General features: G+C 46.4%; 1 long non-coding RNA gene across 1 annotated transcript; it reads right to left on the bottom strand.

Annotated features, from left to right (window-relative positions):
- Nucleotides 1-299: 299 nt before the first annotated feature.
- On the bottom strand, nucleotides 300-5,705 carry LOC121835989. The gene is made up of 3 exons (XR_006077752.1): nucleotides 5,653-5,705; nucleotides 3,267-3,438; nucleotides 300-616 (listed from the first exon to the last, which is right to left on the bottom strand). It is a non-coding gene; the product is annotated as an uncharacterized LOC121835989 (long non-coding RNA).
- Between the last annotated feature and the right edge of the window lie 216 nt (nucleotides 5,706-5,921).

Below are 5,921 nucleotides of genomic sequence, written 5' to 3'. Positions count from 1 at the left end.
ATTATTTTGACATTTCGTAGTAAGAGTGCTGAATTCCAGACATGATCACACAAACCGTTTTGATAAAAACGTAAAGAAATGTAGCTACTCCATACAGGTGCCTAATAGTTTGATGACTAGAAAACAACACATACGACTAGAAAAATGTGAGGAATATAAATGTATAAAGCTGGTCATGGATTGAAGCATACTTAGATATGTGAGCCACACAACTTGCAGATGCCATCTGAAGAAAAACAAACAAAGCATTTAGTTATTTCTACAATTGAAACAATCCTGGCAGGAGCTTCACCGGATTTCGGCGATCACACTATGTGATCAGCAATCAGGCTACAGGTGTTTTCTTCATTGTATTAATCACCTCGATTGCAACTGACCGTAGCTGTGATTAGGTTAGAACAAGACAAAGCCTCTCAAGAAGGCAGCTCGTATTTTATGTCTTCTGGCCATGGGCGATGCAGAAAAACCAGTACGCCGCCATGACCGCAGTCAAGCCATCCTCCGCGTCTTGCACTTCGAAAAGCCAAACTGTATCAACGTGTGTGCCCATGCCCTTCGCTGCCTCCAGATCGTACCCTGAGAAGGCAACGCAAGGTGTCGTCGGGATGGTCTCCTCCTGTATAGAAAAGCAGAATTGATTCATTCGGAGAACAATAAAGGCCGCACTGATGAGTATGATTTTAATCTTGAAGTGCTTTTAGCTCCCGGCCACCAAACCGATGACGTATCTTTTCGGCAACTAACGCGAAATATCCCTTCGAAACAGCCCAGGTTTCGAGGTTGACTTTGGCGTTGGTTTTCTTATTTGAAACCGACTTTGAAACCTACACGGTCTCGAAGCCGGTTTTGGAGCAGAAAGGTGTGCACTAGCAGGGTTCAAACTTTGCTGTCAAAATTTTGTTTCCTAGAGGCAAGGAAACAAAAAGGGACATACACTCCACCATTTCAAAACCAGTACAGCACACAGCTGTCATTCACTTCCAGAAGTCTTCTTCTTTGCCATTCTATACGCTACACACGCTATGAAAACTATTCCTACACACGCTATCAAACCTACATTATAGATGCTATGAAACCTATTATTTCCGGACTGCAACTTTAAAAAATTTTCCAACATTCAAATTACTTTTTAGAGCGCAGCTCTTAGGCGCCCGTTTCCAGCATGAGCGGCGTCGCCGTCGGCGTAACCGCGGTGACGTTTCGGCACCATGCCGAAACATCCACGTGACCCCCCTCGGGGAGTCACGTGACCCCCCTGAGGGGGTCCTGAGCGGGGTCACGTTACCTCAAGGGGGGTCACGTGGCCTCCTTGAATGTAGTCCTGAGGGGGTCGCGTGACCTTAAGAGGGTCACGTGACTTCCCCGAGGTCACGTGACCCCCGTGAGGTCATGAGGGTCACGCGACGTCACTAGGGTCACGTGACCTCATGGTTACGCCGACGGCAACGGAGACGCCAACGCCACTCGGAGGGAAGAGTAGCAGGCAGGATGAGGAGGTCTGGAGGAGGGAAAAGGGGTATGCCCACCCTTCAGTACCCTTCCCTCCTCCTCCTCAAGATCTCCGCTCTAATTCGGCGTTACATGGAGTTGTAAACGGCTTCCATTTTTTTATAACATCTCACCACCGAATTGGAAACCAAGAGCGCATCATTCGTTTCAACCGTTCGAGCAATCGCTTGACGAGAAGCCCGTTGTTGTCACGCTTCGACGGCGCACTTTAATTCACCTTTCTGCCGCCTTTTTTTTTTTTTGGGGGGGGGGGGGGGGGGGGGGTGGGGGGACGGGGGGGTGTTCAGTCATCGTTCGCGGCGCGACTATTACCACAACTGTTTAATTAATTCCTGCGGCACCCAAACTTCTGTTCGGCATGGAACTTGGTCAACAGTGTCTTAGACGTGCCCGACGCCTATTTCAGTCGTCAAATAATATTTCGAAATTGCCTTCATGGTATTTTCAAGAGTTTCAATGAAGGCGCCTGGAATTCGCAAAATTTAGTGATCGCGATTACGTCCTCTGTGACCGATTTGCAAAAATAAACGGTTTTACAGTAATGATTCAGATTGTGATTTATTGGGAATTAACCAGTGCTGTTATAACATGCTCTGTGTTGTACGCTCCGCTGGTGTTTTTTCTGCCGTCATTGCATCTACGCAGCTTTAAAGTGCCCTGCTTTATGCGACTTGTGACATGCACACACCGTGGCTCTCCACTTCATGGCGTGGCGTGCGGTGGTGGAAAAAGCCTCTGCCAAAATCATGCTTCGCTACTCCCTGCATAGCATTTGTGGCGGCAGAAAAGATACAAGGCTATTTTCTTGTTCCTGAGAGTATAGTATGTTGCAGGTTAAGAGGGCACGGTGAAGGAAAGAAGCTCCACCTACACTCTTTCCACTTTAGCAGAAATGAATGCTATAAAGAAAAGAAGGAAGCCGCCAATCGTGGGAAACGAAACCTTTTTGGACCGGCGGAAGGGGTGGGGAATCCCAGGCAGCGTAAAAAAAGGGAAGAGGGGGGTGGGGGGGGGGGCAAAAGTGTTTACCAAGAATAAAAGGGGGGGAAATTGAAAAGAGGTATTCTCCAGCAGATTCCTTTTGCTCCCGGAGCTGTGAATATGTCATGTCCGGACTAAGCTCTACTCAGTGCCCCAAATAAAAAAAATAAAAAAAGAATTGCCCGTCAGAGTTGTGCGGACTCCTAAAATACCTTTACGGACAGGTTCCGCAGACCCGCATTCCAGAACCGCTGGCCTAGATTGCGGGCATGGGCATCTGCCTTACGTTTTGCAGGAAAATGGAAAAAAAAAAGGGGGGGGGGGCAAACCTTATTTGTTTCAAGGTTATAGGGCTGAAAGCTACGCACCCCAGAATGATCCCCCCGCCCCCCCCCCCCCCCCCCCCCCTTCGCGCCACTCTGCTGACGTCCATGACTGTGGGAACCTCATCACTGACAAAGTGTTTCCTAGGACTTTCGTGCAGAAGGTACGAGCTACCATTCAAGCACCTTTCATGACTACAGCGCAGACATATCACAATGGCAAGGAAGAACAATAAATAACAATGGCTTGTCTGGCCAGAAACAATGGTACAGTATCAGACTCACTGCTCAGGTTGCCAGCTGAGTCAGGCTAGAAAAAGAGATCTGCGAAGTGATTGAGTTGAGAGTATAGAAATGCAACAACAAAACCCTACTGGAGTTCCTAGAAAATGTTGGGGGCTTGTTGTTAATGAAAAAAGCACTCAGCCATTAAATCCAATACTTGGAGCTTACGCTTCATGAGCTTGCAGTTGGCACCTTCCACTGATATCCCGGTGATGTGCACCAGCAGCTCCTTGTTGCATCTCAAAAGCTTCCTGGTGGCAAGACTAATGATGGATGCCACTCCTTCAGAACTTGCCTTCATTGGCTCGATCTTTGTCTGATGCTTTTAGTCTTTTCGGAACTGAAAGTAGAGCACGCATACATACTTGCATGAATGTCACAGAAGGGCTACCTGACATGATCAAATTTCCAAGAACACTTCTAAATGCAGCGCACAATAAATAATTTCAAAAATTAGCTTAATCTTTTTATTTTAAATATATATATATATATATATATATATATATATATATATATATATATATATATATATATTAGCAATTACATAGGCACTCTCACAGACACAGAGAACTAGCGCCAAAAGAGAAAGAAACACTCTTTCTTGGGGCCTAATTTTGGTCATCGTTGAGATCGCGAAAAAATCTCACTAGGTCCACACTGTGATTTGACACGATGCCACAGACGGGCGCTCTCGACCAATGAGAATTCTTCTCGCTTTCGACGGGGCAATTTTTCGGTTAGAATCTGTCACCTTCTTTCGGATAGTGAGATTGATACCGCGGCAAGGTGGGTGCTTGTCCCAAGCTCTCGTTTTAGCACCAGTGGGTGTCACGTTACACACGGCCAGAAAACAAATCAGCATAGCCAAGCGAAGCACAGGACGACAATTGCGTCTGTAAAATAGCTGATGTTCCATATTTCAATTAGTTTTCGATCTCATTTTGCGCGGCAAAGAATTCGTAGCAGACGATTGTCCCTTTTTGGCTCTGCTCGCAAATGACTTGCCAGTCTGTTCCTCGTTTTGTTTCTGCCCTAGAATGATACCTAGTATCAAACAAACTTATTATTATTCCCTCATGTTAGCAGGCTATACGTTTGCTAGCGGTATTCTAGCTTTCTCACTGCAAGGCAGCTGAGATCTCGATGATCAAAATTGGGCTCCCGGTGAGATGAAATGGCAAACTGAGAATGATTTCATGGCCAGGGGCCAAACAAATACTGGGTGCATTGTATGGTGAGAGTATTATCACCGACAAGTTTTGGTGGCTGCCCCTTATGGCGAGCCGGGGTGACGTCACGCTGAGGACAAAATGTTTTCCCTCACTCACCATGCTCGCGTTGCGGAGGCTGAGACGGCGTTAGCAGTCGGCATACTTGTTTCTGTTTTCTTTTTTTTTTTTTTTGCGCGTTTTTCGTAGGAAATGTGAATTATTATATGCGGCCTTATTGAGGTATGGTCTCTAGCTGCAGGCGAAACCTCAACCAACATTCCGAGCATGGTTTCTATGGCAGACAGCGTATGAATCACAGCTGGTATATGAAAAGGAAGAAATATCACTGCACTTGCAGGAACATCGCAATATATTTATATCTCACACAATCAACGCTGCTGATGATTTGAATAAATTAAGAAGTTTTTTCATCGTTGATTTTAGACAAAAACGTCTCAGCAGAAAAGCTGCACTCTATTCAAGCAACATGTTAAATATATTCTGGGCCATGGAGAGAATCACAAGTGAGACCGCCCAAAGACCTTTGACTTAAGTGCTATTTGTAAGCCTGCAAAGCGAGTTGTGATGTTCTAACACATGAACATGCAAAGGAGAGAATTTCAGTGTCTGAAACACTTACATCGCTGCTTCCACAACCCCTTGCACAATCGCCTTATATCGCGTGGAGGGGGCGGGGAGGTCCATGGACAGAATTGCCTCCACCGATAGCTTTCGATACTTATAACCTAAGTATAAAGCTAAACGTGACAAACACGTTTAGAAAAGGCACGAAAATCCCTTCGGTATAAGTCTGACCCAGTGTCTTGTACAGTGGGTGAAGGAAGCCCCGCTTCTCAACGTGCTTACAGGACACAACTGCCGATGTTGGCGGTGCCTTTCTTATCCTTAGTCTGACTGTCCATGCTCTATTTAATCCCGACGTCTTCGGGTGGTAAAATATGATACCGGCTTCTTCTTGGGAATTGCATTGCAGCACTGAACAGTAGGTCAGCGTGATCACAAACATACGATCATGAGGAAATGGGAGCAGGGAAGCGAGTCGGGTGCCAGAACGGGAAGTGGGGTCCTTCGCCAGGCGTCACGGTACGGTACGAACCCCCATGCAGCTTGAGTATCTACTAGTATTGGTAAAAGCGAGTGAGTTGAAAATGAATACTTAAAATCGAAAGAATAAAATGCGAAGGACAAGCACTGGACAACCACGTTTCGGTACAGGCTCACAGTAAAGCTGTGAACCCGTACCGGTTCGCACGTCCAGCCTTTGCTTGAGTACATCTCACGATGAGGCGGAATGTATCGTAATAGAACCAATGTGGTCTCACCATTTTGAGCAGAAGTGCGTGAGTAACCGACGCTATTTTCGTGGTCGCTTGCACGTAAATAACCAAGGAGCTTGTACACAACGCAGGCAATCATCTGGCTTGAAAACAACTTGAGCGTTGGCTTGGTTTGGATGTCAGCTGCCCAGTGTGCTTGAACTTCACAAAATCGGCCAAATTGAGCGGACTGCCTCTCGACTTCTGCTGTTGGAGCGCATGTTTGCAATTTGGTGGTTTCCGAGTTTGACGACTTCGAAATCATGGGTGTACCA

The sequence above is a fragment of the Ixodes scapularis genome, unplaced genomic scaffold, assembly GCF_016920785.2.
Source record: "Ixodes scapularis isolate PalLabHiFi unplaced genomic scaffold, ASM1692078v2 PGA_scaffold1__304_contigs__length_218370807, whole genome shotgun sequence".
Lineage (NCBI taxonomy): Eukaryota > Metazoa > Arthropoda > Arachnida > Ixodida > Ixodidae > Ixodes > Ixodes scapularis.
This window is presented reverse-complemented; position numbering and strand designations above follow the sequence as displayed.